The sequence below is a fragment of the Crinia signifera genome, chromosome 7, assembly GCF_055691185.1.
Source record: "Crinia signifera chromosome 7, ASM5569118v1, whole genome shotgun sequence".
Taxonomy (NCBI): Eukaryota; Metazoa; Chordata; class Amphibia; order Anura; family Myobatrachidae; genus Crinia; species Crinia signifera.
This window is the reverse complement of record NC_139223.1, coordinates 107,325,913-107,341,973: the sequence shown is the minus strand read 5'-3', so window position 1 is coordinate 107,341,973 and position 16,061 is coordinate 107,325,913. Positions and strand designations below refer to the sequence as shown.

At 39.1% G+C, this 16,061-nt stretch overlaps 33 non-coding genes and 1 pseudogene across 33 annotated transcripts; all 34 read left to right on the top strand.

The window, feature by feature from the left end:
- The first annotated feature begins 329 nt into the window (after window positions 1–329).
- On the top strand, window positions 330–448 carry LOC146023023 (5S ribosomal RNA). The gene has a single exon (XR_014452454.1). It is a non-coding gene; the product is annotated as a 5S ribosomal RNA (ribosomal RNA).
- Window positions 449–792: 344 nt separating this feature from the next.
- On the top strand, window positions 793–911 carry LOC146024120 (5S ribosomal RNA). Its single transcript, XR_014453512.1, has one exon. It is a non-coding gene; the product is annotated as a 5S ribosomal RNA (ribosomal RNA).
- Window positions 912–1,257: 346 nt separating this feature from the next.
- Window positions 1,258–1,376, top strand: LOC146024150 (5S ribosomal RNA). Its single transcript, XR_014453541.1, has one exon. It is a non-coding gene; the product is annotated as a 5S ribosomal RNA (ribosomal RNA).
- A 345-nt stretch (window positions 1,377–1,721) lies between these two features.
- Window positions 1,722–1,840, top strand: LOC146023800 (5S ribosomal RNA). Its single transcript, XR_014453204.1, has one exon. It is a non-coding gene; the product is annotated as a 5S ribosomal RNA (ribosomal RNA).
- Window positions 1,841–2,184: 344 nt separating this feature from the next.
- LOC146023318 (5S ribosomal RNA) lies at window positions 2,185–2,303 on the top strand. The gene has a single exon (XR_014452740.1). It is a non-coding gene; the product is annotated as a 5S ribosomal RNA (ribosomal RNA).
- Window positions 2,304–2,649: 346 nt separating this feature from the next.
- On the top strand, window positions 2,650–2,768 carry LOC146024386 (5S ribosomal RNA). Its single transcript, XR_014453770.1, has one exon. It is a non-coding gene; the product is annotated as a 5S ribosomal RNA (ribosomal RNA).
- A 345-nt stretch (window positions 2,769–3,113) lies between these two features.
- On the top strand, window positions 3,114–3,232 carry LOC146022083 (5S ribosomal RNA). The gene has a single exon (XR_014451551.1). It is a non-coding gene; the product is annotated as a 5S ribosomal RNA (ribosomal RNA).
- A 345-nt stretch (window positions 3,233–3,577) lies between these two features.
- On the top strand, window positions 3,578–3,696 carry LOC146023037 (5S ribosomal RNA). Its single transcript, XR_014452468.1, has one exon. It is a non-coding gene; the product is annotated as a 5S ribosomal RNA (ribosomal RNA).
- Window positions 3,697–4,040: 344 nt separating this feature from the next.
- On the top strand, window positions 4,041–4,159 carry LOC146024106 (5S ribosomal RNA). The gene has a single exon (XR_014453499.1). It is a non-coding gene; the product is annotated as a 5S ribosomal RNA (ribosomal RNA).
- Window positions 4,160–4,505: 346 nt separating this feature from the next.
- Window positions 4,506–4,624, top strand: LOC146021648 (5S ribosomal RNA). The gene has a single exon (XR_014451126.1). It is a non-coding gene; the product is annotated as a 5S ribosomal RNA (ribosomal RNA).
- Window positions 4,625–4,969: 345 nt separating this feature from the next.
- On the top strand, window positions 4,970–5,088 carry LOC146022505 (5S ribosomal RNA). Its single transcript, XR_014451958.1, has one exon. It is a non-coding gene; the product is annotated as a 5S ribosomal RNA (ribosomal RNA).
- Window positions 5,089–5,433: 345 nt separating this feature from the next.
- Window positions 5,434–5,552, top strand: LOC146022082 (5S ribosomal RNA). The gene has a single exon (XR_014451550.1). It is a non-coding gene; the product is annotated as a 5S ribosomal RNA (ribosomal RNA).
- A 345-nt stretch (window positions 5,553–5,897) lies between these two features.
- Window positions 5,898–6,016, top strand: LOC146024375 (5S ribosomal RNA). Its single transcript, XR_014453759.1, has one exon. It is a non-coding gene; the product is annotated as a 5S ribosomal RNA (ribosomal RNA).
- A 344-nt stretch (window positions 6,017–6,360) lies between these two features.
- On the top strand, window positions 6,361–6,479 carry LOC146024149 (5S ribosomal RNA). The gene has a single exon (XR_014453540.1). It is a non-coding gene; the product is annotated as a 5S ribosomal RNA (ribosomal RNA).
- Window positions 6,480–6,825: 346 nt separating this feature from the next.
- On the top strand, window positions 6,826–6,944 carry LOC146024148 (5S ribosomal RNA). Its single transcript, XR_014453539.1, has one exon. It is a non-coding gene; the product is annotated as a 5S ribosomal RNA (ribosomal RNA).
- A 346-nt stretch (window positions 6,945–7,290) lies between these two features.
- LOC146023798 (5S ribosomal RNA) lies at window positions 7,291–7,409 on the top strand. Its single transcript, XR_014453202.1, has one exon. It is a non-coding gene; the product is annotated as a 5S ribosomal RNA (ribosomal RNA).
- Window positions 7,410–7,753: 344 nt separating this feature from the next.
- On the top strand, window positions 7,754–7,872 carry LOC146022396 (5S ribosomal RNA). Its single transcript, XR_014451854.1, has one exon. It is a non-coding gene; the product is annotated as a 5S ribosomal RNA (ribosomal RNA).
- A 346-nt stretch (window positions 7,873–8,218) lies between these two features.
- LOC146024364 (5S ribosomal RNA) lies at window positions 8,219–8,337 on the top strand. Its single transcript, XR_014453748.1, has one exon. It is a non-coding gene; the product is annotated as a 5S ribosomal RNA (ribosomal RNA).
- Window positions 8,338–8,681: 344 nt separating this feature from the next.
- On the top strand, window positions 8,682–8,800 carry LOC146023845 (5S ribosomal RNA). Its single transcript, XR_014453248.1, has one exon. It is a non-coding gene; the product is annotated as a 5S ribosomal RNA (ribosomal RNA).
- A 345-nt stretch (window positions 8,801–9,145) lies between these two features.
- LOC146023035 (5S ribosomal RNA) lies at window positions 9,146–9,264 on the top strand. The gene has a single exon (XR_014452466.1). It is a non-coding gene; the product is annotated as a 5S ribosomal RNA (ribosomal RNA).
- A 344-nt stretch (window positions 9,265–9,608) lies between these two features.
- LOC146024105 (5S ribosomal RNA) lies at window positions 9,609–9,727 on the top strand. The gene has a single exon (XR_014453498.1). It is a non-coding gene; the product is annotated as a 5S ribosomal RNA (ribosomal RNA).
- Window positions 9,728–10,073: 346 nt separating this feature from the next.
- On the top strand, window positions 10,074–10,192 carry LOC146021647 (5S ribosomal RNA). The gene has a single exon (XR_014451125.1). It is a non-coding gene; the product is annotated as a 5S ribosomal RNA (ribosomal RNA).
- Window positions 10,193–10,537: 345 nt separating this feature from the next.
- LOC146024352 (5S ribosomal RNA) lies at window positions 10,538–10,656 on the top strand. Its single transcript, XR_014453736.1, has one exon. It is a non-coding gene; the product is annotated as a 5S ribosomal RNA (ribosomal RNA).
- A 345-nt stretch (window positions 10,657–11,001) lies between these two features.
- On the top strand, window positions 11,002–11,120 carry LOC146024735 (5S ribosomal RNA; annotated as a pseudogene).
- A 345-nt stretch (window positions 11,121–11,465) lies between these two features.
- Window positions 11,466–11,584, top strand: LOC146021705 (5S ribosomal RNA). Its single transcript, XR_014451182.1, has one exon. It is a non-coding gene; the product is annotated as a 5S ribosomal RNA (ribosomal RNA).
- Window positions 11,585–11,929: 345 nt separating this feature from the next.
- LOC146024340 (5S ribosomal RNA) lies at window positions 11,930–12,048 on the top strand. The gene has a single exon (XR_014453725.1). It is a non-coding gene; the product is annotated as a 5S ribosomal RNA (ribosomal RNA).
- A 345-nt stretch (window positions 12,049–12,393) lies between these two features.
- Window positions 12,394–12,512, top strand: LOC146023021 (5S ribosomal RNA). Its single transcript, XR_014452453.1, has one exon. It is a non-coding gene; the product is annotated as a 5S ribosomal RNA (ribosomal RNA).
- Window positions 12,513–12,856: 344 nt separating this feature from the next.
- On the top strand, window positions 12,857–12,975 carry LOC146024119 (5S ribosomal RNA). The gene has a single exon (XR_014453511.1). It is a non-coding gene; the product is annotated as a 5S ribosomal RNA (ribosomal RNA).
- A 346-nt stretch (window positions 12,976–13,321) lies between these two features.
- Window positions 13,322–13,440, top strand: LOC146024147 (5S ribosomal RNA). The gene has a single exon (XR_014453538.1). It is a non-coding gene; the product is annotated as a 5S ribosomal RNA (ribosomal RNA).
- Window positions 13,441–13,785: 345 nt separating this feature from the next.
- On the top strand, window positions 13,786–13,904 carry LOC146023796 (5S ribosomal RNA). The gene has a single exon (XR_014453201.1). It is a non-coding gene; the product is annotated as a 5S ribosomal RNA (ribosomal RNA).
- A 344-nt stretch (window positions 13,905–14,248) lies between these two features.
- On the top strand, window positions 14,249–14,367 carry LOC146023316 (5S ribosomal RNA). The gene has a single exon (XR_014452738.1). It is a non-coding gene; the product is annotated as a 5S ribosomal RNA (ribosomal RNA).
- Window positions 14,368–14,713: 346 nt separating this feature from the next.
- Window positions 14,714–14,832, top strand: LOC146024329 (5S ribosomal RNA). Its single transcript, XR_014453714.1, has one exon. It is a non-coding gene; the product is annotated as a 5S ribosomal RNA (ribosomal RNA).
- A 345-nt stretch (window positions 14,833–15,177) lies between these two features.
- LOC146022081 (5S ribosomal RNA) lies at window positions 15,178–15,296 on the top strand. Its single transcript, XR_014451549.1, has one exon. It is a non-coding gene; the product is annotated as a 5S ribosomal RNA (ribosomal RNA).
- Window positions 15,297–15,641: 345 nt separating this feature from the next.
- LOC146021704 (5S ribosomal RNA) lies at window positions 15,642–15,760 on the top strand. The gene has a single exon (XR_014451181.1). It is a non-coding gene; the product is annotated as a 5S ribosomal RNA (ribosomal RNA).
- Window positions 15,761–16,061: the final 301 nt, after the last annotated feature.

Genomic DNA, 16,061 nt, shown 5'->3' with positions numbered 1-16,061 from the left:
AAATTGTTTTTATTCTCTATCTATTTAAATTGGAAACTTTTTCTTTTTATTGCCAGCACAGACATTTAGAAGAGGTCAAACATACACAATAGCCATCACCTAAAGACTTACCACACTGTTTAGGCCCAATTCTAACTGCTTTTGGCAGCTAAACAGTGTTGAGCCTCTTTAGTAGTTTAATTTAAGATCCCCTGCTAATATCATGTCCTGTAGGTCTTTTTACATTGCCAACACATGATTTTTTTCAGTAAGCAAAAACAGTTACGAAACTTTTTTATTAGCTTACCTGGTGATAGAAGTAGAAGAGGGCAAAAAAGTGCCTGTATCTCACCTACAGCCATACCACATTGGATATGCCCAATCTCGTCTGATCTTGGAAGCTATGCAGTGTTGGGCCTGGTTAGTACTTGGGTGGGAGACCACATGGGAACACCAGGTGCTGTAGGTTTTTTCACATTACTGGCAAATTGTTTTTATTCTCTAGCTATTTAAATTGGAAACTTTTTCTTTTTATTGCCTGTAGAGACATTTGTAAGAGGTCAAACAGACACAATAGCCATCACCTAAAGACTTACCACCCTGTTTAGGCCCAATTCCAACTGCTTTTGGCAGCTAAACAGTGTTGAGCCTCTTTAGTAGTTTAATTTAAGATCCCCTGCTAATATCATGTCCTGTAGGTCTTTTTACATTACCAACACATGATTTTTTTCAGTAAGCAAAAACAGTTAGGAAGCTTTTTTATTAGCTTACCTGGTGATAGAAGAGAAGAGGGCAAAAAAGAGCATGTATCTCACCTACAGCCATACCACATTGAATAGGCCCAATCTCGTCTGATCTTGGAAGCTAAGCAGTGTTGGGCCTGGTTAGTACTTGGGTGGGAGACCACATGGGAACACCAGTTGCTGTAGGTTTTTTCACATTACTGGCAAATTGTTTTTATTCTCTAGCTATTTAAATTGGAAACTTTTTCTTTTTATTGCCAGTACAGACATTTGGAAGAGGTCAAACAGACACAATAGCCATCACCTAAAGACTTACCACACTGTTTAGGCCCAATTCCAACTGCTTTTGGCAGCTAAACAGTGTATGAGCCTCTTTAGTAGTTTCATTTAAGATCCCCTGCTAATATCATGTCCTGTAGGTATTTTTACATTACCAAAACATGATTTTTTTCATTAAGCCAAAACAGTTAGGAAACTTTTTTATTAGCTTACCTGGTGATAGAAGTAGAAAAGGGCAAAAAAGTGCATGTATCTCACCTACAGCCATACCACATTGGATAGGCCCAATCTCGTCTGATCTTGGAAGCTAAGCAGTGTTGGGCCTGGTTAGTACTTGGGTGGGAGACCACATGGGAACACCAGTTGCTGTAGGTTTTTTCACATTACTGGCAAATTGTTTTTATTCTCTATCTATTTAAATTGGAAACTTTTTCTTTTTATTGCCAGCACAGACATTTAGAAGAGGTCAAACATACACAATAGCCATCACCTAAAGACTTACCACACTGTTTAGGCCCAATTCCAACTGCTTTTGGCAGCTAAACAGTGTTGAGCCTCTTTAGTAGTTTAATTTAAGATCCCCTGGTAAAATCATGTCCTGTAGGTCTTTTTACATTGCCAACACATGATTTTTTTCAGTAAGCAAAAACAGTTACGAAACTTTTTTATTAGCTTACCTGGTGATAGAAGTAGAAGAGGGCAAAAAAGTGCCTGTATCTCACCTACAGCCATACCACATTGGATATGCCCAATCTCGTCTGATCTTGGAAGCTAGGCAGTGTTGGGCCTGGTTAGTACTTGGGTGGGAGACCACATGGGAACACCAGGTACTGTAGGTTTTTTCACATTACTGGCAAATTGTTTTTATTCTCTAGCTATTTAAATTGGAAACTTTTTCTTTTTATTGCCAGCACAGACATTTAGAAGAGGTCAAACAGACACAATAGCCATCACCTAAAGACTTACCACACTGTTTAGGCCCAATTCCAACTGCTTTTGGCAGCTAAACAGTGTTGAGCCTCTTTAGTAGTTTAATTTAAGATCCCCTGCTAATATCATGTCCTGTAGGTCTTTTTACATTACCAACACATGATTTTTTTCAGTAAGCAAAAACAGTTAGGAAGCTTTTTTATTAGCTTACCTGGTGATAGAAGAGAAGAGGGCAAAAAAGAGCATGGATCTCACCAACAGCCATACCACATTGGATAGGCCCAATCTCGTCTGATCTTGGAAGCTAAGCAGTGTTGGGCCTGGTTAGTACTTGGGTGGGAGACCACATGGGAACACCTGGTGCTGTAGGTTTTTTCCACATTACTGGCAAATTGTTTTTATTCTCTATCTATTTAAATTGGAAACTTTTTCTTTTTATTGCCAGCACAGACATTTAGAAGAGGTCAAACATACACAATAGCCATCACCTAAAGACTTACCACACTGTTTAGGCCCAATTCCAACTGATTTTGGCAGCTAAACAGTGTTGAGCCTCTTTAGTAGTTTAATTTAAGATCCCCTGCTAATATCATGTCCTGTAGGTCTTTTTACATTGCCAACACATGATTTTTGTCAGTAAGCAAAAACAGTTACGAAACTTTTTTATTAGCTTACCTGGTGATAGAAGTAGAAGAGGGCAAAAAAGTGCCTGTATCTCACCTACAGCCATACCACATTGGATATGCCCAATCTCGTCTGATCTTGGAAGCTAAGCAGTGTTGGGCCTGGTTAGTACTTGGGTGGGAGACCACATGGGAACACCAGGTGCTGTAGGTTTTTTCACATTACTGGCAAATTGTTTTTATTCTCTAGCTATTTAAATTGGAAACTTTTTCTTTTTATTGCCAGCACAGACATTTAGAAGAGGTCAAACATACACAATAGCCATCACCTAAAGACTTACCACACTGTTTAGGCCCAATTCTAACTGCTTTTGGCAGCTAAACAGTGTTGAGCCTCTTTAGTAGTTTAATTTAAGATCCCCTGCTAATATCATGTCCTGTAGGTCTTTTTACATTGCCAACACATGATTTTTTTCATTAAGCCAAAACAGTTAGGAAACTTTTTTATTAGCTTACCTGGTGATAGAAGTAGAAGAGGGCAAAAAAGTGCATGTATCTCACCTACAGCCATACCACATTGGATAGGCCCAATCTCGTCTGATCTTGGAAGCTAAGCAGTGTTGGGCCTGGTTAGTACTTGGGTGGGAGACCACATGGGAACACCAGGTGCTGTAGGTTTTTTCACATTACTGGCAAATTGTTTTTATTCTCTATCTATTTAAATTGGAAACTTTTTCTTTTTATTGCCAGCACAGACATTTAGAAGAGGTCAAACATACACAATAGCCATCACCTAAAGACTTACCACACTGTTTAGGCCCAATTCCAACTGCTTTTGGCAGCTAAACAGTGTTGAGCCTCTTTAGTAGTTTAATTTAAGATCCCCTGCTAATATCATGTTATGTAGGTCTTTTTACATTGCCAACACATGATTTTTTTCAGTAAGAAAAAACAGTTACGAAACTTTTTTATTAGCTTACCTGGTGATAGAAGTAGAAGAGGGCAAAAAAGTGCCTGTATCTCACCTACAGCCATACCACATTGGATATGCCCAATCTCGTCTGATCTTGGAAGCTAAGCAGTGTTGGGCCTGGTTAGTACTTGGGTGGGAGACCTCATGGGAACACCAGGTGCTTTAGGTTTTTTCACATTACTGGCAATCTGTTTTTATTCTCTAGCTATTTAAATTGGAAACTTTTTCTTTTTATTGCCTGTAGAGACATTTGTAAGAGGTCAAACAGACACAATAGCCATCACCTAAAGACTTACCACACTGTTTAGGCCCAATTCCAACTGCTTTTGGCAGCTAAACAGTGTTGAGCCTCTTTAGTAGTTTAATTTAAGATCCCCTGCTAATATCATGTCCTGTAGGTCTTTTTACATTACCAACACATGATTTTTTTCAGTAAGCAAAAACAGTTAGGAAGCTTTTTTATTAGATTACCTGGTGATAGAAGAGAAGATGGCAAAAAAGAGCATGTATCTCACCTACAGCCATACCACGTTGGATAGGCCCAATCTTGTCTGATCTTGGAAGCTAAGCAGTGTTGGGCCTGGTTAGTACTTGGGTGGGAGACCACATGGGAACACCTGGTGCTGTAGGTTTTTTAACATTACTGGCAAATTGTTTTTATTCTCTAGCTATTTAAATTGGAAACTTTTTCTTTTTATTGCCAGTACAGACATTTGGAAGAGGTCAAACAGACACAATAGCCATCACCTAAAGACTTACCACACTGTTTAGGCCCAATTCCAACTGCTTTTGGCAGCTAAACAGTGTATGAGCCTCTTTAGTAGTTTAATTTAAGATCCCCTGCTAATATCATGTCCTGTAGGTCTTTTTACATTGCCAACACATGATTTTTTTCAGTAAGCAAAAACAGTTACGAAACTTTTTTATTAGCTTACCTGGTGATAGAAGTAGAAGAGGGCAAAAAAGTGCCTGTATCTCACCTACAGCCATACCACATTGGATATGCCCAATCTCGTCTGATCTTGGAAGCTAAGCAGTGTTGGGCCTGGTTAGTACTTGTGTGGGAGACCACATGGGAACACCAGGTGCTGTAGGTTTTTTCACATTACTGGCAAATTGTTTTTATTCTCTAGCTATTTAAATTGGAAACTTTTTCTTTTTATTGCCTGTAGAGATATTTGTAAGAGGTCAAACAGACACAATAGCCATCACCTAAAGACTTACCACACTGTTTAGGCCCAATTCCAACTGCTTTTGGCAGCTAAACAGTGTTGAGCCTCTTTAGTAGTTTAATTTAAGATCCCCTGCTAATATCATGTCCTGTAGGTCTTTTTACATTGCCAACATATGATTTTTTTCAGTAAGCAAAAACAGTTACGAAACTTTTTTATTAGCTTACCTGGTGATAGAAGTAGAAGAGGGCAAAAAAGTGCCTGAATCTCACCTACAGCCATACCACACTGGATATGCCCAATCTCGTCTGATCTTGGAAGCTAAGCAGTGTTGGGCCTGGTTAGTACTTGGGTGGGAGACCACATGGGAACACCAGGTGCTGTAGGTTTTTTCACATTACTGGCAAATTGTTTTTATTCTCTAGCTATTTAAATTGGAAACTTTTTCTTTTTATTGCCTGTAGAGACATTTGTAAGAGGTCAAACAGACACAATAGCCATCACCTAAAGACTTACCACACTGTTTAGGCCCAATTCCAACTGCTTTTGGCAGCTAAACAATGTTGAGCCTCTTTAGTAGTTTCATTTAAGATCCCCTGCTAATATCATGTCCTGTAGGTCTTTTTACATTACCAACACATGATTTTTTTCAGTAAGCAAAAACAGTTAGGAAGCTTTTTTATTAGCTTACCTGGTGATAGAAGTAGAAGAGGGCAAAACAGTGCATGTATCTCACCTACAGCCATACCACATTGGATAGGCCCAATCTCGTCTGATCTTGGAAGCTAAGCAGTGTTGGGCCTGGTTAGTACTTGGGTGGGAGACCACATGGGAACACCAGGTGCTGTAGGTTTTTTCACATTACTGGCAAATTGTTTTTATTCTCTATCTATTTAAATTGGAAACTTTTTCTTTTTATTGCCAGCACAGACATTTAGAAGAGGTCAAACATACACAATAGCGATCACCTAAAGACTTACCACACTGTTTAGGCCCAATTCTAACTGCTTTTGGCAGCTAAACAGTGTTGAGCCTCTTTAGTAGTTTAATTTAAGATCCCCTGCTAATATCATGTCCTGTAGGTCTTTTTACATTGCCAACACATGATTTTTTTCAGTAAGCAAAAACAGTTACGAAACTTTTTTATTAGCTTACCTGGTGATAGAAGTAGAAGAGGGCAAAAAAGTGCCTGTATCTCACCTACAGCCATACCACATTGGATATGCCCAATCTCGTCTGATCTTGGAAGCTAAGCAGTGTTGGGCCTGGTTAGTACTTGGGTGGGAGACCACATGGGAACACCAGGTGCTGTAGGTTTTTTCACATTACTGGCAAATTGTTTTTATTCTCTATCTATTTAAATTGGAAACTTTTTCTTTTTATTGCCTGTAGAGACATTTGTAAGAGGTCAAACAGACACAATAGCCATCACCTAAAGACTTACCACCCTGTTTAGGCCCAATTCCAACTGCTTTTGGCAGCTAAACAGTGTTGAGCCTCTTTAGTAGTTTAATTTAAGATCCCCTGCTAATATCATGTCCTGTAGGTCTTTTTACATTACCAACACATGATTTTTTTCAGTAAGCAAAAACAGTTAGGAAGCTTTTTTATTAGCTTACCTGGTGATAGAAGAGAAGAGGGCAAAAAAGAGCATGTATCTCACCTACAGCCATACCACATTGGATAGGCCCAATCTCGTCTGATCTTGGAAGCTAAGCAGTGTTGGGCCTGGTTAGTACTTGGGTGGGAGACCACATGGGAACACCAGTTGCTGTAGGTTTTTTCACATTACTGGCAAATTGTTTTTATTCTCTAGCTATTTAAATTGGAAACTTTTTCTTTTTATTGCCAGTACAGACATTTGGAAGAGGTCAAACAGACACAATAGCCATCACCTAAAGACTTACCACACTGTTTAGGCCCAATTCCAACTGCTTTTGGCAGCTAAACAGTGTATGAGCCTCTTTAGTAGTTTCATTTAAGATCCCCTGCTAATATCATGTCCTGTAGGTATTTTTACATTACCAAAACATGATTTTTTTCATTAAGCCAAAACAGTAAGGAAACTTTTTTATTAGCTTACCTGGTGATAGAAGTAGAAAAGGGCAAAAAAGTGCATGTATCTCACCTACAGCCATACCACATTGGATAGGCCCAATCTCGTCTGATCTTGGAAGCTAAGCAGTGTTGGGCCTGGTTAGTACTTGGGTGGGAGACCACATGGGAACACCAGTTGCTGTAGGTTTTTTCACATTACTGGCAAATTGTTTTTATTCTCTATCTATTTAAATTGGAAACTTTTTCTTTTTATTGCCAGCACAGACATTTAGAAGAGGTCAAACATACACAATAGCCATCACCTAAAGACTTACCACACTGTTTAGGCCCAATTCCAACTGCTTTTGGCAGCTAAACAGTGTTGAGCCTCTTTAGTAGTTTAATTTAAGATCCCCTGGTAAAATCATGTCCTGTAGGTCTTTTTACATTGCCAACACATGATTTTTTTTCAGTAAGCAAAAACAGTTACGAAACTTTTTTATTAGCTTACCTGGTGATAGAAGTAGAAGAGGGCAAAAAAGTGCCTGTATCTCACCTACAGCCATACCACATTGGATATGCCCAATCTCGTCTGATCTTGGAAGCTAGGCAGTGTTGGGCCTGGTTAGTACTTGGGTGGGAGACCACATGGGAACACCAGGTACTGTAGGTTTTTTCACATTACTGGCAAATTGTTTTTATTCTCTAGCTATTTAAATTGGAAACTTTTTCTTTTTATTGCCAGCACAGACATTTAGAAGAGGTCAAACAGACACAATAGCCATCACCTAAAGACTTACCACACTGTTTATGCCCAATTCCAACTGCTTTTGGCAGCTAAACAGTGTTGAGCCTCTTTAGTAGTTTAATTTAAGATCCCCTGCTAATATCATGTCCTGTAGGTCTTTTTACATTACCAACACATGATTTTTTTCAGTAAGCAAAAACAGTTAGGAAGCTTTTTTATTAGCTTACCTGGTGATAGAAGAGAAGAGGGCAAAAAAGAGCATGTATCTCACCTACAGCCATACCACATTGGATAGGCCCAATCTCGTCTGATCTTGGAAGCTAAGCAGTGTTGGGCCTGGTTAGTACTTGGGTGGGAGACCACATGGGAACACCTGGTGCTGTAGGTTTTTTCCACATTACTGGCAAATTGTTTTTATTCTCTATCTATTTAAATTGGAAACTTTTTCTTTTTATTGCCAGCACAGACATTTAGAAGAGGTCAAACATACACAATAGCCATCACCTAAAGACTTACCACACTGTTTAGGCCCAATTCCAACTGCTTTTGGCAGCTAAACAGTGTTGAGCCTCTTTAGTAGTTTAATTTAAGATCCCCTGCTAATATCATGTCCTGTAGGTCTTTTTACATTGCCAACACATGATTTTTGTCAGTAAGCAAAAACAGTTACGAAACTTTTTTATTAGCTTACCTGGTGATAGAAGTAGAAGAGGGCAAAAAAGTGCCTGTATCTCACCTACAGCCATACCACATTGGATATGCCCAATCTCGTCTGATCTTGGAAGCTAAGCAGTGTTGGGCCTGGTTAGTACTTGGGTGGGAGACCACATGGGAACACCAGGTGCTGTAGGTTTTTTCACATTACTGGCAAATTGTTTTTATTCTCTAGCTATTTAAATTGGAAACTTTTTCTTTTTATTGCCTGTAGAGACATTTGTAAGAGGTCAAACAGACACAATAGCCATCACCTAAAGACTTACCACACTGTTTAGGCCCAATTCCAACTGCTTTTGGCAGCTAAACAGTGTTGAGCCTCTTTAGTAGTTTAATTTAAGATCCCCTGCTAATATCATGTCCTGTAGGTCTTTTTACATTACCAACACATGATTTTTTTCAGTAAGCAAAAACAGTTAGGAAGCTTTTTTATTAGCTTACCTCGTGATAGAAGAGAAGAGGGCAAAAAAGAGCATGTATCTCACCTACAGCCATACCACATTGGATAGGCCCAATCTCGTCTGATCTTGGAAGCTAAGCAGTGTTGGGCCTGGTTATTACTTGGGTGGGAGACCACATGGGAACACCAGGTGCTGTAGGTTTTTTCACATTACTGGCAAATTGTTTTTATTCTCTATCTATTTAAATTGGAAACTTTTTCTTTTTATTGCCAGCACAGACATTTAGAAGAGGTCAAACATACACAATAGCCATCACCTAAAGACTTACCACACTGTTTAGGCCCAATTCCAACTGCTTTTGGCAGCTAAACAGTGTTGAGCCTCTTTAGTAGTTTAATTTAAGATCCCCTGCTAATATCATGTTATGTAGGTCTTTTTACATTGCCAACACATGATTTTTTTCAGTAAGCAAAAACAGTTACGAAACTTTTTTATTAGCTTACCTGGTGATAGAAGTAGAAGAGGGCAAAAAAGTGCCTGTATCTCACCTACAGCCATACCACATTGGATATGCCCAATCTCGTCTGATCTTGGAAGCTAAGCAGTGTTGGGCCTGGTTAGTACTTGGGTGGGAGACCTCATGGGAACACCAGGTGCTTTAGGTTTTTTCACATTACTGGCAAATTGTTTTTATTCTCTAGCTATTTAAATTGGAAACTTTTTCTTTTTATTGCCTGTAGAGACATTTGTAAGAGGTCAAACAGACACAATAGCCATCACCTAAAGACTTACCACACTGTTTAGGCCCAATTCCAACTGCTTTTGGCAGCTAAACAGTGTTGAGCCTCTTTAGTAGTTTAATTTAAGATCCCCTGCTAATATCATGTCCTGTAGGTCTTTTTACATTACCAACACATGATTTTTTTCAGTAAGCAAAAACAGTTAGGAAGCTTTTTTATTAGCTTACCTGGTGATAGAAGAGAAGAGGGCAAAAAAGAGCATGTATCTCACCTACAGCCATACCACGTTGGATAGGCCCAATCTTGTCTGATCTTGGAAGCTAAGCAGTGTTGGGCCTGGTTAGTACTTGGGTGGGAGACCACATGGGAACACCTGGTGCTGTAGGTTTTTTAACATTACTGGCAAATTGTTTTTATTCTCTAGCTATTTAAATTGGAAACTTTTTCTTTTTATTGCCAGTACAGACATTTGGAAGAGGTCAAACAGACACAATAGCCATCACCTAAAGACTTACCACACTGTTTAGGCCCAATTCCAACTGCTTTTGGCAGCTAAACAGTGTATGAGCCTCTTTAGTAGTTTAATTTAAGATCCCCCGCTAATATCATGTCCTGTAGGTCTTTTTACATTGCCAACACATGATTTTTTTCAGTAAGCAAAAACAGTTACGAAACTTTTTTATTAGCTTACCTGGTGATAGAAGTAGAAGAGGGCAAAAAAGTGCCTGTATCTCACCTACAGCCATACCACATTGGATATGCCCAATCTCGTCTGATCTTGGAAGCTAAGCAGTGTTGGGCCTGGTTAGTACTTGTGTGGGAGACCACATGGGAACACCAGGTGCTGTAGGTTTTTTCACATTACTGGCAAATTGTTTTTATTCTCTAGCTATTTAAATTGGAAACTTTTTCTTTTTATTGCCTGTAGAGACATTTGTAAGAGGTCAAACAGACACAATAGCCATCACCTAAAGACTTACCACACTGTTTAGGCCCAATTCCAACTGCTTTTGGCAGCTAAACAGTGTTGAGCCTCTTTAGTAGTTTAATTTAAGATCCCCTGCTAATATCATGTCCTGTAGGTCTTTTTACATTGCCAACACATGATTTTTTTCAGTAAGCAAAAACAGTTACGAAACTTTTTTATTAGCTTACCTGGTGATAGAAGTAGAAGAGGGCAAAAAAGTGCCTGTATCTCACCTACAGCCATACCACATTGGATATGCCCAATCTCGTCTGATCTTGGAAGCTAAGCAGTGTTGGGCCTGGTTAGTACTTGGGTGGGAGACCACATGGGAACACCAGGTGCTGTAGGTTTTTTCACATTACTGGCAAATTGTTTTTATTCTCTAGCTATTTAAATTGGAAACTTTTTCTTTTTATTGCCTGTAGAGACATTTGTAAGAGGTCAAACAGACACAATAGCCATCACCTAAAGACTTACCACACTGTTTAGGCCCAATTCCAACTGCTTTTGGCAGCTAAACAATGTTGAGCCTCTTTAGTAGTTTCATTTAAGATCCCCTGCTAATATCATGTCCTGTAGGTCTTTTTACATTACCAACACATGATTTTTTTCAGTAAGCAAAAACAGTTAGGAAGCTTTTTTATTAGCTTACCTGGTGATAGAAGTAGAAGAGGGCAAAACAGTGCATGTATCTCACCTACAGCCATACCACATTGGATAGGCACAATCTCGTCTGATCTTGGAAGCTATGCAGTGTTGGGCCTGGTTAGTACTTGGGTGGGAGACCACATGGGAACACCAGGTGCTGTAGGTTTTTTCACATTACTGGCAAATTGTTTTTATTCTCTATCTATTTAAATTGGAAACTTTTTCTTTTTATTGCCAGCACAGACATTTAGAAGAGGTCAAACATACACAATAGCCATCACCTAAAGACTTACCACACTGTTTAGGCCCAATTCTAACTGCTTTTGGCAGCAAAACAGTGTTGAGCCTCTTTAGTAGTTTAATTTAAGATCCCCTGCTAATATCATGTCCTGTAGGTCTTTTTACATTGCCAACACATGATTTTTTTCAGTAAGCAAAAACAGTTACGAAACTTTTTTATTAGCTTACCTGGTGATAGAAGTAGAAGAGGGCAAAAAAGTGCCTGTATCTCACCTACAGCCGTACCACATTGGATATGCCCAATCTCGTCTGATCTTGGAAGCTAAGCAGTGTTGGGCCTGGTTAGTACTTGGGTGGGAGACCACATGGGAACACCAGGTGCTGTAGGTTTTTTCACATTACTGGCAAATTGTTTTTATTCTCTAGCTATTTAAATTGGAAACTTTTTCTTTTTATTGCCTGTAGAGACATTTGTAAGAGGTCAAACAGACACAATAGCCATCACCTAAAGACTTACCACACTGTTTAGGCCCAATTCCAACTGCTTTTGGCAGCTAAACAGTGTTGAGCCTCTTTAGTAGTTTAATTTAAGATCCCCTGCTAATATCATGTCCTGTAGGTCTTTTTACATTGCCAACACATGATTTTTTTCAGTAAGCAAAAACAGTTACGAAACTTTTTTATTAGCTTACCTGGTGATAGAAGTAGAAGAGGGCAAAAAAGTGCCTGTATCTCACCTACAGCCATACCACATTGGATATGCCCAATCTCGTCTGATCTTGGAAGCTAAGCAGTGTTGGGCCTGGTTAGTACTTGGGTGGGAGACCACATGGGAACACCAGGTGCTGTAGGTTTTTTCACATTACTGGCAAATTGTTTTTATTCTCTATCTATTTAAATTGGAAACTTTTTCTTTTTATTGCCAGCACAGACATTTAGAAGAGGTCAAACATACACAATAGCCATCACCTAAAGACTTACCACACTGTTTAGGCCCAATTCTAACTGCTTTTGGCAGCTAAACAGTGTTGAGCCTCTTTAGTAGTTTAATTTAAGATCCCCTGCTAATATCATGTCCTGTAGGTCTTTTTACATTGCCAACACATGATTTTTTTCAGTAAGCAAAAACAGTTACGAAACTTTTTTATTAGCTTACCTGGTGATAGAAGTAGAAGAGGGCAAAAAAGTGCCTGTATCTCACCTACAGCCATACCACATTGGATATGCCCAATCTCGTCTGATCTTGGAAGCTATGCAGTGTTGGGCCTGGTTAGTACTTGGGTGGGAGACCACATGGGAACACCAGGTGCTGTAGGTTTTTTCACATTACTGGCAAATTGTTTTTATTCTCTAGCTATTTAAATTGGAAACTTTTTCTTTTTATTGCCTGTAGAGACATTTGTAAGAGGTCAAACAGACACAATAGCCATCACCTAAAGACTTACCACCCTGTTTAGGCCCAATTCCAACTGCTTTTGGCAGCTAAACAGTGTTGAGCCTCTTTAGTAGTTTAATTTAAGATCCCCTGCTAATATCATGTCCTGTAGGTCTTTTTACATTACCAACACATGATTTTTTTCAGTAAGTAAAAACAGTTAGGAAGCTTTTTTATTAGCTTACCTGGTGATAGAAGAGAAGAGGGCAAAAAAGAGCATGTATCTCACCTACAGCCATACCACATTGAATAGGCCCAATCTCGTCTGATCTTGGAAGCTAAGCAGTGTTGGGCCTGGTTAGTACTTGGGTGGGAGACCACATGGGAACACCAGTTGCTGTAGGTTTTTTCACATTACTGGCAAATTGTTTTTATTCTCTAGCTATTTAAATTGGAAACTTTTTCTTTTTATTGCCAGTACAGACATTTGGAAGAGGTCAAACAGACACAATAGCCATCACCTAAAGACTTACCACACTGTTTAGGCCCAATTCCAACTGCTTTTGGCAGCTAAACAGTGTATGAGCCTCTTTAGTAGTTTCATTTAAGATCCCCTGCTAATATCATGTCCTGTAGGTATTTTTACATTACCAAAACATGATTTTTTTCATTAAGCCAAAACAGTTAGGAAACTTTTTTATTAGCTTACCTGGTGATAGAAGTAGAAAAGGGCAAAAAAGTGCATGTATCTCACCTACAGCCATACCACATTGGATAGGCCCAATCTCGTCTGATCTTGGAAGCTAAGCAGTGTTGGGCCTGGTTAGTACTTGGGTGGGAGACCACATGGGAACACCAGTTGCTGTAGGTTTTTTCACATTACTGGCAAATTGTTTTTATTCTCTATCTATTTAAATTGGAAACTTTTTCTTTTTATTGCCAGCACAGACATTTAGAAGAGGTCAAACATACACAATAGCCATCACCTAAAGACTTACCACACTGTTTAGGCCCAATTCCAACTGCTTTTGGCAGCTAAACAGTGTTGAGCCTCTTTAGTAGTTTAATTTAAGATCCCCTGGTAAAATCATGTCCTGTAGGTCTTTTTACATTGCCAACACATGATTTTTTTCAGTAAGCAAAAACAGTTACGAAACTTTTTTATTAGCTTACCTGGTGATAGAAGTAGAAGAGGGCAAAAAAGTGCCTGTATCTCACCTACAGCCATACCACATTGGATATGCCCAATCTCGTCTGATCTTGGAAGCTAGGCAGTGTTGGGCCTGGTTAGTACTTGGGTGGGAGACCACATGGGAACACCAGGTACTGTAGGTTTTTTCACATTACTGGCAAATTGTTTTTATTCTCTAGCTATTTAAATTGGAAACTTTTTCTTTTTATTGCCAGCACAGACATTTAGAAGAGGTCAAACAGACACAATAGCCATCACCTAAAGACTTACCACACTGTTTAGGCCCAATTCCAACTGCTTTTGGCAGCTAAACAGTGTTGAGCCTCTTTAGTAGTTTAATTTAAGATCCCCTGCTAATATCATGTCCTGTAGGTCTTTTTACATTACCAACACATGATTTTTTTCAGTAAGCAAAAACAGTTAGGAAGCTTTTTTATTAGCTTACCTGGTGATAGAAGAGAAGAGGGCAAAAAAGAGCATGGATCTCACCAACAGCCATACCACATTGGATAGGCCCAATCTCGTCTGATCTTGGAAGCTAAGCAGTGTTGGGCCTGGTTAGTACTTGGGTGGGAGACCACATGGGAACACCTGGTGCTGTAGGTTTTTTCCACATTACTGGCAAATTGTTTTTATTCTCTATCTATTTAAATTGGAAACTTTTTCTTTTTATTGCCAGCACAGACATTTAGAAGAGGTCAAACATACACAATAGCCATCACCTAAAGACTTACCACACTGTTTAGGCCCAATTCCAACTGATTTTGGCAGCTAAACAGTGTTGAGCCTCTTTAGTAGTTTAATTTAAGATCCCCTGCTAATATCATGTCCTGTAGGTCTTTTTACATTGCCAACACATGATTTTTGTCAGTAAGCAAAAACAGTTACGAAACTTTTTTATTAGCTTACCTGGTGATAGAAGTAGAAGAGGGCAAAAAAGTGCCTGTATCTCACCTACAGCCATACCACATTGGATATGCCCAATCTCGTCTGATCTTGGAAGCTAAGCAGTGTTGGGCCTGGTTAGTACTTGGGTGGGAGACCACATGGGAACACCAGGTGCTGTAGGTTTTTTCACATTACTGGCAAATTGTTTTTATTCTCTAGCTATTTAAATTGGAAACTTTTTCTTTTTATTGCCAGCACAGACATTTAGAAGAGGTCAAACATACACAATAGCCATCACCTAAAGACTTACCACACTGTTTAGGCCCAATTCTAACTGCTTTTGGCAGCTAAACAGTGTTGAGCCTCTTTAGTAGTTTAATTTAAGATCCCCTGCTAATATCATGTCCTGTAGGTCTTTTTACATTGCCAACACATGATTTTTTTCATTAAGCCAAAACAGTTAGGAAACTTTTTTATTAGCTTACCTGGTGATAGAAGTAGAAGAGGGCAAAAAAGTGCATGTATCTCACCTACAGCCATACCACATTGGATAGGCCCAATCTCGTCTGATCTTGGAAGCTAAGCAGTGTTGGGCCTGGTTAGTACTTGGGTGGGAGACCACATGGGAACACCAGGTGCTGTAGGTTTTTTCACATTACTGGCAAATTGTTTTTATTCTCTATCTATTTAAATTGGAAACTTTTTCTTTTTATTGCCAGCACAGACATTTAGAAGAGGTCAAACATACACAATAGCCATCACCTAAAGACTTACCACACTGTTTAGGCCCAATTCCAACTGCTTTTGGCAGCTAAACAGTGTTGAGCCTCTTTAGTAGTTTAATTTAAGATCCCCTGCTCATATCATGTTATGTAGGTCTTTTTACATTGCCAACACATGATTTTTTTCAGTAAGCAAAAACAGTTACTAAACTTTTTTATTAGCTTACCTGGTGATAGAAGTAGAAGAGGGCAAAAAAGTGCCTGTATCTCACCTACAGCCGTACCACATTGGATATGCCCAATCTCGTCTGATCTTGGAAGCTAAGCAGTGTTGGGCCTGGTTAGTACTTGGGTGGGAGACCACATGGGAACACCAGGTGCTGTAGGTTTTTTCACATTACTGGCAAATTGTTTTTATTCTCTAGCTATTTAAATTGGAAACTTTTTCTTTTTATTGCCTGTAGAGACATTTGTAAGAGGTCAAACAGACACAATAGCCATCACCTAAAGACTTACCACACTGTTTAGGCCCAATTCCAACTGCTTTTGGCAGCTAAACAGTGTTGAGCCTCTTTAGTAGTTTAATTTAAGATCCCCTGCTAATATCATGTCCTGTAGGTCTTTTTACATTGCCAACACATGATTTTTTTCAGTAAGCAAAAACAGTTACGAAACTTTTTTATTAGCTTA